Below are 17736 nucleotides of genomic sequence, written 5' to 3'. Positions count from 1 at the left end.
GTATTTTGTGCGATAGGGTATTTGGTACAGCATCTCATGAGAAAACAGTAGGCCTTCGGATGTCGCAGCTGGAACGTTGGGTTGTGAAGTTATTCCTCCCAAGGCTGTGGCGTATGCTCAGAAGCATACTCATCTCTCCCTGGGAAGCAATGCAATGTGGGTCCCTGGTTCTAGGTTGGAACTGTCTGATTTCAAATAATTCCTTAGTTCCTTTCCCCTAGCATGTCTCCTTCATTCCAAATCTCCATTTACTGACTAATGTAATATAACAATATTATATTTAAGTAGAAAAATGGTTTGGAGAAATAAAAAATTTGTTTCAAATGAATGTATGCTTATAAAGAATAGAATTGACTTATATTAAACTACTGTGTATATTCATAATTCTAAACACTACCACATGGCACTTTTTAATTGCTCTGGAAGCAAAAAACAATACATGTAGTAATGGTTATCACACAAACCACAAGAATCCTCTCAAAATTTTAAGTAGTCTGATTATTTTGACCCTTTCCTTGGAGAAACGTTTTACCTAATAGTTTTCCCTTGTGAATGTTATCACTACTGCTATAAATCTGGAACTAAATGAGTAATACTTAACATGTGAAAACTGGGGGTCTTCTTTTTACATTGTCCATGTTTAGAGAATGGCACACCTCTTAATTCTTCTAGGCTATTTGGGGTCAATGCCTGTGTTCAAAAGAGCTGGTTATGTTGAAGACAGGCATCGAGCCCACTTTTCTCTCTCTTCCTAAACTGGTTGCAGCTCAATAGTGGTGAGTCTGCAGTGGTACCTCCCAGCTCCTTTGAGAGCCTGCAAACATAATCATCAGATGAGCGACGAGTGCATTGCTGAGTACCATGGAATAGAGGGTCTCTATGCCAGACTGGTGAACAAACATATGGTTGTGTTTTAACTGATGTTCAGTGCCGGCTCCCTGTGGCTTTATAATAAGCACAAGTCAGAGAAAGGCAAGCTCCATGGCCACGTGGACTGAAGGCCTGCAGACCTTAATTTGTCCTCGTTTTCTGATAAAGATTTGACTCGAGATTTCACAGAGCTTGGTCTTTGCTTATCATAGAATGGATTAGATGGTAGTGATGCACTGGTAGAGAGGGTTTTTAGTTTGCTGGCTCAGAATTCATCTCATGATGAACCTTTCATACCTTTTTATAGTAAGTCTATCTGTATTTACTTTATAAAGATGTGTTTAGTGAGCTTTGTGTTAAAATTTGACGTAGTAACAGTAACTTCTTTTTCAATGATCAAGGGGTCAAAAATTTGTGTATGTGTTGGTATGTTCATATTAACATCGCATTAGGTACTATATATGAATATACTTAAATGCCTTTTATATTCTGTGTCAAACATCAATAATTTGCACCGGTGGGATCCATTTAGCCCAGTGGGAAAGTGGTGGCTGGTCATTGGTGGGGTGTGCTTCTGTCCATCTCTTTGATCTGTGCTTAAATTGTAGTTTATGAACCAGGTGTACCCCTTAACTTGGATCTGGAATGCATTTGTTATGACTGTACCATTCCCCTACTTGGGGGGGGGGCGTGCAGGGGAACGCTGGATTTGGCATGGTGATTGATCTAAGATACAGGAACGGAGAAATCCAGCTGAGGAAGGGCGAGCATCTGTTTCCTGAATGGTCCTCCTCTGTGGTGGGTTTCTTTACCTTGGCATGATGATAGACTTGGTGAAGGGGATCATGGGTATTTTATACAAATTTTACACAACATCTTGTGTTGATAACTTCTTAAAGAGCAAAAGTCCTTTTCTGCACCTACATTCCAATGCAGTTCAGAGTACTAAGGTCTTTAACTGTGAAAATATAAATGGTGCAGAGGGACTTTCATGTGTGGATCGTGGTGTGTTTCTTAGGGTTCTCTGGCACCGATGCCTATAGCAGCATGTGATGTGTGAAATAAAATGGATTTTTCTACAGCTTAATGATTTCCTTCTGGGGAGAGTTCTGGTGCAGAAAGCACGCTGCCAGATGGTGTTTATGGGCTATTTGTGTAAGTGGTAAGACACTATGAAATAAGTGTGATTTCATCTTGTGGAAACTCTTGACACATATGTTTTTTGTATGGAATAAATTTTGGTGCAATATGATGTCACTCAATTTTGCATTGAATTTAATTTCAATTGTGTGTATGTATATGTATACTTGTCATGCTTCTAGCTGCTTCAGTGTATGTATATATATTTTTGTACATATTTTTACTTGAAAATATTTGAAATGGAAATTAAATAAACATCTGATAGTTTACATACTAAAAGTCGTGTTCTTTTTTTGTTTTTAAAGTGCAGTACATTTCATTAAGTTGAAGGTGTGGGTTTTAAGGCTTAGATGTATCTATCACCAGTTCTGTGAATTTATTGGTGTCTCCCACTTACCATCAATTTCCTGTGTTAAAAACGTAAAGGGGTGGCAGGTTCAGTAAACACTGTAGAAATTCTTCTTCTTCCTCCTGGCCTGTATCCATCCGTCTTCTTGCCCAAAAAACCTAGCAACTTCTTTCTTCTGTTTTCACTTGTCCTAGTTCAGTCTTCTGATTTCGTGCATCTTAATGAAAGTCTCATCTCTTGTCTCTCTCTCATTGTCTTCACATGTTTCTCCAGAATGTTCTTTCTGAAGTGAAAATACTATAGTAATCATTAATGGTTTCACATTTTTTTCCTGGATAGATAAAAATTCAAATTCCTCTCTATCACATACAAGGCTTCCCATAATCCACTACCTTTCTTTCTTCAGCTACAAATGACCACTTATATATTTTCTGTGGCCATATTAAATATCATTTTTTGGTAGTTAAACAAAGAAAAGATGCCATTATTTCATTTGATCCACTGAAGATTCTTACAAGAATTATATTTTCCTCCCCCATTCCAATCTCCTGCTCCCTACATAGGAAATTTACAGCTAACGTTTTAGACAGAATTAAAAAGAGTTTCTTCCAGAAACTTTCCCCAAACTGGTTCAGAACCTGACCCTTAAACACCTTCATTATCTGGAGCACGCCATTTTATATATCTGTTGTCCATTAATAACTTTTGAAATGTGTCTATTCAGGTCCTCTGCCCATTGTTAAAATAAATTTTAATGGATTTTTTATTCTATCGAGTTATATGATTTCTTTATATGTTTTAGATATTAACCCCTTATCAGATATATAGTTTGTACATATTTTCTCCTGTTCCACAGGTTGCCTTTTCATTTTGTTGATTGTTTCTTTTACTGTGCAGAAGCTTTTCAGTTTAATGTTGTTCACTTGTTCATTTTTTTGTTGTTGCTTTTGCTTTTAGTGTCATCTATAGAAAAATCATTGCCAAGATCAAAGTCAAGGAGAGTTTTCTCCATTTTCTTCTAAGAATGTTATTTTTCTGGGTTTTACACTTAAGTCTTTAATGTATATTAAATTATTTTTGGTAAGTGGTGTAAGATAGGGGTTCAATTTCATCCTTTGCATATGGATATTCTTTTTCTCCAATGAGTATGCTATATTCCCTTGTCAAATAGTAGGTGACCGTACATGTATGTATTTATTTCTGGACACTTGATTCTGTTTTATTGGTTTGTGTGTCTGTCTTATGCCAGTACCATACTGCTTGATTACTATAGCTTTGTAATATAGTGTAAGATCAGGAACTGTGATCCTACAGCTCTGTTTTTCTTTCTCAAAGTTGCTTTGGCTATTTGGGATCTTTTATGGTTCCATAAATTTTAGGATTTTTTTATCTATTTCTGTGAAGATTATCATTGACATTTTCATATGTATTGCATTGAAGCTATAGATCACTTGAGCTTGTATGGACATTTTAACAATTTTAATTTTTCTGATTTATTAACATGAAATATATTTTCATTTATTTGTGTCTTCTTCAGTTTATCATTGTTTTATAGTCTGAAGTGGACAGATCTTTCACTTCCTTGTTTAAATTTATTCTTAAGTACTTAATTCCTTTTAATGCTATTGTGAATAGGGTTTTTTAAAATTTCTTTTTCAGATAGTTTGTTGTTATTGTACAGAAACACAATAGATTTTTGTATGTTGGTTGTGTATTCTGCAACTTTAATGAATTCATTTATTAAATGTAGTAGTTTTTTTTTTTGTAGAGTATTTAAAATTTACTAAATATATTATCATGTCACCTGGAAACAAAGACAATTTTACTTCTTTCCTGATTTGGATTCCTTTTAATTCAATTTCTTGCCTAATTGCTCTGGCTAGGATTTCTAGCCCTATATTTAATAGGAGTGATGACAGTGGGCATTCTTGATTATTCCTGATTTTAGAGGAAAAGCTTTCAAACACCTATATTATGTTGAGGGATGTCACTTTTATACCCAATTTTGAGTGTTTATTATATATTATAAAAGGATGTTCTATTTTGTCAGATGCTTTTTGTGCTTCTATTGATAAGATCACATGATTTTTATGATTCATTCTATTAATGTGCTCTACCATATTCATTGATTTGTGTATATTGTTCCATACTCGCATGCCAGAAATAAATCCCACTGAGTTGTTGTATATGACCCTTTTAATGTGCTGTTGAATTTATTTTGCTAGTGTTTTGTTGAGAATTTATGAATCTCTATCCACTGGGATGAGCTCCTCAGCCAGATGGTGTCACTGGCTGGACTCTGTTCAGTCTGGGCCGCAGGCTGAGCTCCATGATTAGACAGGCAGCTGGCTGGGCTCCACTCCTGGGTGAGGTCTCTGGCTGGAATCCCTGGTGAGGCAGGGCTGCCAGCTGCACTCTGCATTTGGGTGTGGCTGGAAGCTGGGCTGCACGGTCAGGCTGGGTTGCTGTCCAGGCTCCCTGGATGGGGGGTGGAGCACAGGCTGTGCACCATGATGGGGCAGGGTGGTTAGCTGCTTGCTCGGCCTGGAAGAGGCTGTTTGTCAGGCTCAACAATTGTGTAGTACCTACTGTAGGCTCAGACTCCAAGGCTACCCGAGGTCAATGTCTGGGCTACCTTGCAGATGGAGGTGGAGGTTATGCTCTGCAGTTGGGCAGGGCCACTGGCTTGGCTCTTTGCCTGAGCAGGGCTGTAGGACAGGCTCCACAGATGCCCAGGTTCTCTGTCCAGGCCTCCTGGTCAGGCAGGGCTGGAAGCCATGTCCAGCAGTTGAGTGGAACTGCTGACTGACTTCATTATCAATTTGGGTGGGGTTGTAGAATGGGCTCTGCCACTGGGACCCACTGGCTGTGCACCCAAAATGGGCAAAACTGCTGACCAAGCACCCTGGCCAGATAGGGCCACTGGCCTGGGCCGCAGAAGGGCAGGGCTATTGTCTGGGTCTAAGGTCAGGCAATGCTCCCAGCAGGAATGCTGTCTTCTGGGATCTACACACCTGTTACTGTGAGCCCCTTCCTCTCCTCCATCTCTAACTGACCCCCCAGGGATCCCATGAGGCAATACCTAAGTGTGTTTGCTGGGAGCTTCCTGGAATGTGAGGAAGCTGGGTATCTACCTCTGACTCTCCTCTACCCACTGAAGAGATTGTAGCCAGGCGCCCCCCACTAGGGGTGGCATTGCTGTGGCCTGAAGGAGGGGAGATACTGTCAAAGTGAAACCATTTCTTTTACCATACTAATGCAGTTTTTCTTGTTTTTTGAGTACCAAGGTGGGTGCTTTGGCCTCACCCCCACATTCTGGGATCTTCACAAAAATGTCTTGTCTATGAGTAGTTGCTAGTTGCTCTTTCTCTGAGGGAAACTAAAGTCAGGGACTATCTATTTTGCCATCTTGCTCTGATACAGTTTTTTATACCGAGGTTTGCATTACCAGGTGTTTCTTTATGCACTTATAGTGACATATTGATTTTCTTAAAAGAATAATTTGATATCATCCAGGTGTGCCTAATGATAAGAAAAGGTTAATGTAGAAAGTCTATGATTATTAGTTAAACACTTTCTCAAATTAAAGCTCTCAGATTTCAGTGAGAGAATATTGAATCAAAGGACTGAAAGGGCAGAAGAAATTGAACAATGGTTCAATTTTGTAATAGATGTTATTTATCATTTTTATTAAACTTTGTATTAGCCATGCGCTCTGCATTGACTCAGATACTCCTTACCACTCGCTGTGAATAAGACAGATGACAAGTCTTGCTTCCATTTTTGGATTAAGGGAATGAGTCCAAAATAGTGAAAATGGCTTGCTTACGCAACAGAAAAAGTCAAAGAAGTCAGGTTAGAAGTTCTGATTATCAAATCACTCTTACATTTCAAACTATTTAATTGAGCAACTCCTTAGGTGAAGACAATTACTTTTTTACTTATAGGTCAATCAGTCATTAAATATTTACTTTGTATCTTCTATACAATCTACACTGAATGTTATGGTATAGAGTGTACCCTGATTCCTCAGCTCTACGAACTCCCAGTAATTCAGCCCAGATAAAGAAGAAGAAGAAGCCATAGGACCCACCAATTAATCCAGTGTGTGATCAGCCGTGAAAGTGTGTGTTACAGTTGTAAATGCATGAGAAGATAAAACCGTCGAGCTTTGCGTTAGCCCTTAAACATTTGGACAAGATGATCAGAAGGGTAGAAATTGATTCTGGATGTGTGCGTGGCTTCCAATTTGAGATAAGGCATGTAGAGTCAAGGATAATAAATAGAGAAATGTTGACTGTATCATGTCCACTTATGGCAGGGTCTTTAAATCTGGAGAATGAATTTGATATGAAGATGCTTATAAAGGGAACACTATGGTCAAAGTGACAACTGAGGGAGGTTATGTCGTCAGCTCTGCTAAGGAGGGAAAAATAATGAGGGGAAGTCTAGGATCAGCCAAGTCTAACTGATGAGCTTTTGCAACAAGTAGACGTGAAATCTAGATTTGGATTGGAGCTAAAAGAGCAAATGAATGAGAAATTCTGGAGAAAAACCCAACTACTACTACTACTACTACTACTACTACTACTACTACTACTTCTACTACTACTGCTAGGGAGTGAAAGGTGAATGAGCTAATGAATAAAGTATCATGTGATTGAAACAGGCACATTTGGTGGTAAACATATGATTCCCTTTCAGGAGGAGATTGAAACACATTTTCATGTATGAAGTGTTGAGTTTGAGGGTGTGAAAATTCCATCTGGATACATCCCTGGAGCATCAGATTACAGGCAAGAGCTCAGATGAGGTCAGAGGATTCAAGACACATATTGTTAATATTCTTGGGAAGGCTTGTAAACATCACTTCTCTTCCCCACTTGAATTATAAATACATTAAGGCATAAGTCAAAATTGTAAGGTAGGTAGGGGAACAAAATATCACCTTCATTGCTGACAACAGCTCATATAGAATAATGTGATTTGTGGCTGTGGACAACTAGGCTTTCTTACATTGAACTCTACAGTTAGAAAGATTTGCTCATATCATTGCAGGAAGCCTTATGCTGTTATAGGCCTCTTGCCATGGATTTCTGACCCTGTAAAACTTCAGGCCTGGAGCAGCATGATAGGATTAATGCCCTCTGAGGTCAGGATGGCTCCCAAAAGAGGAAAGACACATGATCATTTTTTTTTCCAACTCCCTGATGTGAAAAAGAAACTTAATCTTCCAGAATGAGGCTGAGTGTTGCCCTAATGTGGCTCCTCCCACACGGAAGTAAATATTAGAGTTGGAAAAGAACCATCTCCTCCACTCCTTCACCCCCCCCCTCCACATTTAGGAGCACTGTGTGTAGAAATGCACCTTAGGTTCTGAAAACGTATCTTTTGCCTTTTTTATGCCCACACTGACTCAAGCACGGTGCTTGGAAGATGTCAGCTACTCAGCACATACTTTCTGATTAAATGAGTAAAGAAAACTTGCAGTTGAAGACGATGAGACGCGATGGCTTGCCATTGAGAGGATGTGGAAAGGGAAGCGTGTGACCATGGAGTAAGCTGGCACGAACGGGGCAGGGAGAGGAAAGGGGAATGAGCAGCGGGCACCTACCAAGACTCTTTGGATCTAAGCTGGATGTCTGTTTTGAATGAGGACACAATGACATTGCAGCTTCAGAACATTTCCATTGATGTCATTCTCTATTTCTCTTATTTTGTTCAAGTTGGCAGCCATCCTGGGCTTTGTGATTTCAGGTACGTGGTAAGCGAAAGGATGTCAATGATTGCTGTATTGTCTTCTGATCCCGGAAGCAAAGACACAGTTTTCAGCTTTAGCAGGCAGCTTTCAGCCTTAACAAGCTTGTGATGGTGTATAATGTTGTTTAGGGTTCTTTTGGATGCAACTAACAACAACCAGTTCAAGTAATTGAAGCAAAAAAAAAAAAAAAGAAAGAAAGAAATGAGTATGATAAGGATAAACCATATCTTGAAGAACCATTTGTCAGGAACACCGTCTGGTCTCAGAAAAGACCTCCAATTTAGAACAGAAATGCTACAGGAACCCAGGCATCATGATCTCTTTCTTCCCTACCTCTGGGTCTCTGTGTGAGTCCATTTTACGTCTATCTTCCATGTACCAACCTTCTCTGTAAATACAATGCCTGAGTTTATGCATCTCCTCTGATGCATAACTCAAAGAAAAACTCAGATGAAGACTCTAATATTTTAGTCACAATTATAGGGAATACATTGGCCCCCAAGCAGAACATAATTCTGGCCCTCAGGTCCCTGCACAAGTGAATAGTTGGCTGCTTTTGAGGAGCTGGAATTCCCAGAGACTACACTAACTATAAAATGTTTCTTCTCTCTTGTCCTGGCGGGTGTGGCTCAGTTGGTTGGAACATCATCCCGTACACCAAAAAGGTTACAGGTTTGATCCCCAGTCAGGGCACATACCTAGGTTGTGGGTTTGATCCCTGGACAGGGCCCTTATGGGAGGCAACTGATTGATGTTTCTCTCTCATGTTGCTATTTCTCTCTCTATCTCTCCCTCCTCCTTCTCTCCCTTCCTGCCTCTCCCCACAGACACACATGCACATAAAGCATGAATAAATCAAATTAAAAAGATTAGAAAGAATGAAATACAGCCAGTGATAACATAACTAATATTTATCAAATACATATTTTGTGCCTTTAGTGCTGTTCTCAACACTAACTATATGCTCATTTAATCCTCATGACTTTATAAAGTTCACATTATTACAGATCTGAGACAAGTTGAAGTTAATTCAGTACTATGTCCAAAGTCACAGAGTAAGTGTCTGGCACATTTTAGATGTTTTTAAATCAATGCACCTTAAAAGTATTCCTACCCTGACCACCAAATGTTTTATTTCCAGTTTGTTCATAGTATTGAACTTTATTTGCTGACTGGGCAAAAGCAGAAGAAACTGATCAATAGAGGACTGACAATACATATTACTGGTTGTTTAGGAAATCTATAGGTCACAGGGCATACTGGAGTTTATCTGGACGATTCCTTGCTGAGCTGTGGGGAAATGTTAAGAGTGGAAGTATAATCTGGGCATTTCTCTCTCCACTGGAAAGTCCTGCAAATGGTAAAACAACTAAGTCAAATTCCAGGTTTCATTTCTACAGTCCTGCCGTGAGGCCAGAGCTAGTATGTACAATTTTACTTCTAATTAATAATTCCACCTTCCCCTTAGTTTATTGTTGCTAGAACTTTTTGTTTTGGTAAGGGTTGACAGAATAACAGGGAGATTCGAATGAATGACCAGTTTTATTGGAGATTTTAACACTTCCTCAGAAATTGTTTAGATTGAACTGAAGAGACATAAAGTTAAAGAATGTGTGAAAATCGCAATTAATCACATATAAGCATATGTATATTTTTACATTAAATTATACTCGATATTTTATATAATTATATATAAATATAGCAAAAGCAAAATTATACACATATTTAATACCTGATAAGCAAATATTATTTTTGAGCACCCATGGACCATTCACAAAAATTTGAGTTTCTATTGGGTTCAATGAAAACCAGCTAAATCTCAAGGAAGCAATACCTTGCAAATACCTCGGAGACTATGATGCTACGATAGCAAAATTAAAAATCAGTAATCAAATGATAGCTTTAAAAAGTCTGTATATCTTTAATCTTCAAATAGACTGCTAAGAGATCCTTGGGTAATCAAGATGAGGATCATGAACTGGAGAACTACCTAATAGTATTTTTAAAAGACAATAGTTCTCAGTGAGTTAAATAATGCAATGATAATGTGTCCCATACAGACCAGTTTTTAGAAAGGATGAGCAGTTATGAAATTAACATGACGCTGAGGAGCAATGACAGAAATGCACATACCTAGGAAGTCATTGTCAATGCAGGTTGTGAACTCCCACACCTTTTTCAGTTGTTTATACATCTGGGGATCCATAAAAGAGAAAGAAGGAAGAAAGAAAAAGATCAAGGATGGTTAGTTGGTCACCTGTGGATTACAGCAATCACCTGCCTCCCAATCAAAGAAGGAACTCACTCGTCTTTTCTAGATTTCTAGATGAGGGAAGCAAGCATCGGACAAACTTCCTCACTTCTCAGCTTGCCTGGCAGAATTTCTGAGCTAATAATCTGAAGTTCCCAGATAATATAATTTTCAAACACTAGTATCCATGAATCGTAAGGTATTCTCCACAATTTACCTTTAATGCTATAGTAAATGAAGCAACAAGAAGAAGCCTTGAGATGGGTTTATTACCTTTCATCTCTATAACAGGATAAATGGGGCAATGAAAGATCATTCCAGAGATTTTCCTTTGAGTTCCAATATGAATATGGATTTTAAATTACTGCTTCTCCCTATAAAACCTTTTCCCTTCATTTACCAAACACGAGTCTTTTCTGCATCATACAAATGTAAAGGTAATTTATACTTTCAAACGGGAAATTTACCAGTGCAACCCCGATTTCCTTTGTACATCTCATGTCTTAGACGGATTTTCCAGGTTATAAATAACTGAATGAGTGGTAATGTTTTATAACATGCTTTAAAAAAATTTTCATTGGTGACATATGTTCCTACCACTGTTCCTCAATATCATTCTAATTGCTGTTAAATAAGTCTCTTCCCTTTGCTAGAAATGGATCTTTTATTCATGTACAATTTTATATTGTTTAATTCAATAGTTGCATTCAGCAAATAATAAACAAGAACTACATGCCGAGTCGAGTGTTGTGCCCTCACCCACAAAGCACACTTGTTCTCAAGTGATTAACATTCTGATGGAAAGGAGACCCTAAACCCATATAAGACAGTACTTTGAGGGACTGAGAGAGGCACATATGGGGGCATATGGGAGCATTTAATGGTAACATCTAATCCCACTTATGGAGAAAAGAGATGAAATCCTGGAGAGTATGATTCATACTCTGGGATTAAAGGCCAACCAGGCCAAGTTCCTACTGCCGTGTAGGGTAATGTGGTAACAGGTTCACAGGCTTGAGGGATTAGGCCTTAAGAATCTTTGATGGCTATTATTCCACCATGGGACAAAGTGAAAACACATTTGGGACGGCCTGGCAATTTAGGAAGCCGGTGTGGGATGAGTGAGGGAGAAAGTTAAAAAACAAACTCATTAGTATTTAACTCACCGACATTAAGAAAAGGGATACGAACTGAGATGAAGTACAGGCCTACCTGGCTTTCTTGAGCTTCACAGGTGGCGTGTTTTTCACAAACTCAACACAAGACCCTCCGCCCATGAAGATTATGACTGGTTTTATCACGATACTTGCTTTATTCCAGGCACAGAAGCACGAGATCTCGCAGGTCTGCTGTATTTTAGAGGAAGCGTCGTTCAGGTGCGAGCCGTGCAGGTGCCTGGGACCTGGAAGCCGGCAGGCGGTGATGTCTTGCAGGTATGTTGTCCTCTAAACCCGAAGCTGGAGGATAATTATGTTGGAGGCTTAAACTGGGGTGCGCTCAGGCTTCGGCAGCAGCGTTGAAGCTGTGGTGGGTGAAGACAGAGGGAGAGATTGAGCGTGAGAACCTAAGAGGAGGCCGGCAGCACTCGGAGGCTCGGAACACGAGCAGCCCTCATCGCGGGCGGAGGAGGACTGGTCAGCAGTGGGAAATCAGGAGCGAGTTATCTCCAGGGGGCCCAGGGAACAGGGCGATGGGGTTTACACCTTCCTCCCCAGAGTCCCACTCAAGGTTACTGCCGTGTCCCCAGAGTGGAGAGGGGTGCCTAGATGGGAGTCCAGGCCTCTTACCAAAATCAGAGTACCTGTGTTTTGAGTTACCAATTTATTGGGTTGGCCAAAAAGTCTGTTACATTTTTTCCGTAAAATAAAAGACACTTGTTCATTTGCACCAATAACTTTATTGATTTGGATGTTTGGAGTATGTTGACTATCTCCCACTATTAGTTTCTAGTGGGCAGAGGCCAGGGGTGTTGCTAAACACCTTCCAGTGCATAAGACAGCCCCACAGAAAAAATTATTTGGCCAAAATGTCAATAGTACCAAGAAACTTTGCAAACCACTTTTGACACATTGCATCAGTCACAGCACCTTCTCCATACACTGCACAAATCTTTTCTTCTATTCAGTTGGCATTTTTACCTTTCTTGAAATAATAAAGCATAATACACCAAAAATTGTTGCATATTTTCTTTCATCTTCAATATTAAAATGGCTGCACAAAAATTAATCAATTTTGGTAATTTTTTAAAATGCATGCTGATATGACATCTGTCACAATACAATCTAATAAAATTGTTTTAAAAGAAATTAAAGACAACTGAGCACTACCAGAACCATTGTACAGAAAAGAACTAAACAAACTTTTTGGCCAACCCAATATATTGTTTCATTGGGTTTTTACTTGAATAACAGGCTTTGTGACAAAATTGTATTTAAAATTAGAAACCTCTGCCATAGAGAATTTGAGGTGGAGTGAATAATGAATATCACATGGTCGCTTGGCTGGAGCATGGTGTGAACGTAGCCAAGACGAGGCAGCTACTTGCTGATTACTTCTGTCCACCTGTGTAATTCACGGTGAGCGTTGCTGGGTCGCTGTGCTCCTGCAGCGTCAGGGACACAGCTGCATTGTGGCACCTCTCCTGGTCTCTTTTCATTTTTGTTTTCACTTCTCTGTGTCCCCCTCTGGATTGTGCACACACCCAAAAGTCCTGTGGTGGCTTTCATCTTGGCATAGCAATTGTAAAAAAATGAAGAAAAACCAATTCACTGGACTTTCTCTTACTTTGGAAAAACACTGTCCATCTTCAGATAGAGAAAGACAGACCTCGAAAGCCTGATCAAACAAAATGTGATGCTGACTAACTAAACTGCGGTGCAGGAGAAAGAGAGAGAAATTGTTTTGTTCCTGAGGGGAAAGATGAGGAAAAGGAAGAATGAACAAAAAATAAAGGGAAAAAGAAAGATAGCGAAGCGAAGGCAGCAGATGTTAAGATGCAGCTCGAGCCCATAAATTGTCAATAATGTTTTCACACTTATAAATCTTTTACTTTGAATTAATAACTGAAAAAGGTTATACATTTTTGGCTGAACTAATATAGAGCAAAACAGACAGTGTGTATAGAGGAAGGATTTGATGAAAGTGCTGTGAAAATGTAATATCTGGGAATTTGAAGAGATCGTGAAGAGGCTTTGAATTTTAATAGGCTAAGGGTATTGGAAATAGGATATTTTAGATCAGTGCTGCCCAGCAGAAATATAATGAGTCACAAAAGGCAAACCATATATGTAATTTTAAATGTTCATGTGGGCACAGTAAAAAGCCAAAAATAAATAAGTAGAATTAATTTAAATATTTTATTAAGCAAAATATATGCAAAACATTTTATTTAAACATGTAATCAACATAAAAAGTATTAATGAAATATTTTGCATTCCTTTTTTGTACTGACTCTTTAAAATCTGTTGTGCTTTTTATCCCCACAGTAGATTTCAGTTTGAACTGGCCAGATGTCAAGTGCTCCATAGTTACACGTGGCTGGAAAGGCTTCTATGTTGAACATTTAAAAAAAAAAAAAAATCTCAGGGAAGGGGGACAGAGAGGGAGATGGTATAGGAATTAAGAAACATTGTAGGAGGGAATGGAATAGACAGAGAGGTTGAGAAGAACTATATGTACAACCAATGGACATGTACTAAAAGGGGGGGACAAGGGGAGGGAGGGGGGCCACCGGGTGGAGGGGAGCAGAGGGAAGGGAAATTGGAACAAATGTAACACTGTAATCAATAAAACACATTAAAAACAATCTAGATCTGCAGCCAATGTGAACATTCCATTTTCAGTGTTCCTCTGGGATTGTTGAACTTGGACCAAATACGGACCTGCATCTGGGATGATGCTTGCCCCATCATACATTCTCACCACAGCTGCCTGGTGGAGGCGCGTCAGGTAAGACTCAACAGCAACAATAAACACACCATTGCTTGGCTACAAAGGGAGTGATTAATCATCAGGTCTCCAGTCCATTCTGTCCCTTTACCTGAAAATGCCTCCAAGAAGGAATAAAGGTAACCCAATCAAGTCTTCCTGTGAACATTCTAATTACGGGACTCCGGGGAAACACGCAAAGGTATTTAGTGGTGGCAGAGTCTTTATCTAAGGAACGCTTTGAGCAGATGCCTCTGGTCTGTCCATGATTGCTCATGGCAGTCTGGACTTTGGGGGGATGGCATCTATGGATGCGTATGCATGGATTTTTAGGAAATGACATGAAAGCTATTTGGGGTATAAAGTGGAGGTCTTTCATGATTAAAATAGGGGTCTTCTGTGTAGGTAGTGTAGCTGCATGCATCATTAGTGATCTCATAACATTAATCAGGGCCAGAGGGTCTTCTGACAGGGCGGGAAAGCACCCAAAGGCTGCCCTGGGATTGTAGACTTCTTGCGTTGCTTGTGCCATGGTTTCTTTTTAAAGTCAAAATTATCTGTGGAGCCTGAAACTCTAGTTCATGTGAGTCTGGTTTGATAATTTAGTCTTTTGTGGTTTTTTTTCATTAAGAGATTAGAATATTTAATATGAAGCAAATGAGGTCTATGAAGATATGCTTAATAACTTAGTTGCTAATACAGCTCTGATTACTAAGTACTTGAATGCCTGGCAGGGGTCACTTGATCTAGAGTGCTGGTTGTCCTATCGGGTAGCCACAAGCCCCATGTGGCTATTTAAATTAATGAAAATTAAATACAATTAAAGTTTTAGTTCCTCATGTGCACTTCCCACATTTCAAATGCTCAATAGCCACATGTGCCTGGTAGTTATTCTATGGACACTTCTGTCGTGGCAGAAAGTCATACTGAACAATCCTGTTCCATAAATTAGAGATATTATTGGGTAATAAGGTGTCATAGACTAGAGAGAGGCTTTAGTTTGACTTAAGACACGCCAATAAAATGAGGTAGAGATGTCAGGCATGCAACTCGGGAAATGTTTTATTTTGACCTTGAAGGATGAAGAGAGTGGTGAGAAGGGGGAGAGGTACAATGGGGAGAGAGGCAGGGAACATGAGAAATGGGAGAAGGCTGTATATTCTGCCACAGAATTCTGTATGTGTGAGGACTACATTCCTTCTGAACTTGAGAATAAGCAGGACTGTGCATGTCTGCTATGAAAGGAACTAAGTTTCAGAGAGGGACTGGTGTGGAGGCAAATAGCACCAAGATCAGTCAGGGCTCTGGAATCACAGCAATTGTGGCAAAGGCTTTGGCTTTTCTACTATTTTAGAATTTATGATTCAAGCCGTATGGTGCAATCAGGAATGCTGCACTTCATATTTGGCTGTATTAGTACATGACATGATGTCTGATGTAAGTCTCAATAAGATGGTCCAGGGAATGGATTCATCCAGTACCAGGTGACTTCCCTGAAGCAACTTTTGTTCATAGACAACTAGTGTACAGCAGTGACTTTCAACCTTTTTCATCTCACGGCACAAAAAAAACTAATTACTAAAATTTTGTGGCATACCAAAAAAATATATTTTTGCCTAGATGAATAATTTTGTTTCATTCACATCAGATGACTATTGTGTTAGCTGCTGTCATTTTTTAAAAAAATTTGACAATCTAAGGGAAAATAGGTCAGTGCCCCTGACTAAATAGTCACGTATTGCATTTTTAAAGAATTCTTGCGGCACACTGGTTGAAAATCGCTGGTGTATGGAAGGTTAATGGAGCACAATTTTTGATTTTCTTTGATTTTGCAATGACACTGTAAATTTAGATCAATGGCAATTCAGATAGAGGTACTCTTAGAAACTAAAAGGCAGGCTAACTTCCCTTTAACCTTTGGAAGTCTATGGTGTTCCTTTATGTTAAGTTTATCAGTATATTCAAAACTCTGAAGTAACTAGGTTTCCCGAAATCTGAATCACATCGTCTTCAACTACAGAACAAACCTTGTAAGATGTAGAGGATTTTACGGACAACATTAAGTTGAAAAAAATACAAAAAGATGACATGAGTGTGTTGATCATTTTGACTCATTGTAATAAAGGCAATTCTAGAAGTGCTGCTCAGTTCTGACCCCACAAACTAGTCCTGAGGACTCACTTCAGTGCTGATATTGTCTTGTCTGGAAACTGGTTTGGATGCTGTGTAACTGAAGTATGTAAAAAAGACTTCATTAAGTTACCTTCCATTGCATGTATGCCTTTGCCACTTCCTTCAATGTTTAAGAGAAAATAACACATAAGAAATCATTGCTGAAAACCCTAAAATTTATCATCTGTGACAGTCCTCTCTCCACCTGCCATTACCCTCTGATGAGTCAAATGTCAGTTAAAGGGTATTTAAGACCCTGTCATTCACAGCAAACTGTCTGTTTTGATGATACTTAATGGCCAGTATTTACTCCAAATGAGTTAAAGCCAATTATTGTGTAAGCACTTATTCTTTACAACTTGACTGCCCTGTTAAAAATTTTCTTAGTCCTCCACTGCTTTTCCGTTCTCTTGTAAGTTTTAATCACAGGATGTAATTATCTAATAGGCAAGATTAGATACTGCACCAACCACGTTGATAAGTGTAGGGAATTGCCACCACACAGACAAAGGGATAAGTGGGTGTATGTACCTCAGACACCCTGGTCCCTCATTTTCCCATGTGTCTATAACCCCATGAGATGTTTTCCCTTCAACTCCACCCAACTTGGGTTTCCTCTTTTAGAGAATGGCATTACCATTTATATTTTTGCTTAGGTAAGAAAACTGGCTATTATTCTCAGCTATTACCCCCACTGTGTCTCATGCTTATTGCAACTGGTAAATTTAGAATCTAATTGTATAGGGTACAAGATAATGTGAGTGAAACTAATTTTTTCCCTTCACCTTCTTTTAGAATTATTTAGATTGCATCGATGTTTATCATTTATGGGTGATTACGTACATAGACTTTAGTTTTTCTTTTATTCACAGTAATTTTCTGTTTCACAATTGAATCATCCATGATCTTGACTTTCTAAAATCTTATTGTATTTAATAGCTTTCAATTATTGACTATGAAAGGAAATAGAGATCTGGATATATTAAAAATATTGGTTTTACTATTTTTCTTAAATTGTCTTCTAGAGACCTCAGAGGCGAGCCTGGACATCTATATCAAATGTAGAATGAAACTCAGTTTACAGGTTAGGACTGGCTTTCCTGTGAATACCTGCAAATGTCTGTACAGTCAGCTCACACATACAGTGGCTGTTATTAAGGAAATATTCCAGCGTCCTGTTAGTTACCTCTGCAAGAGTTAGAGAAAAGTATGTTCATAGCACAATTGGTTAGGTGGCTAGTTATAATTATTATCTGTATTAGTTCT

The sequence above is a fragment of the Furipterus horrens genome, unplaced genomic scaffold (genome assembly GCF_987537825.1).
Source record: "Furipterus horrens unplaced genomic scaffold, mFurHor1.1.pri manual_scaffold_10, whole genome shotgun sequence".
In the NCBI taxonomy this organism is placed as follows: domain Eukaryota; kingdom Metazoa; phylum Chordata; class Mammalia; order Chiroptera; family Furipteridae; genus Furipterus; species Furipterus horrens.
Note: the sequence above shows the minus strand (reverse complement) of the source record.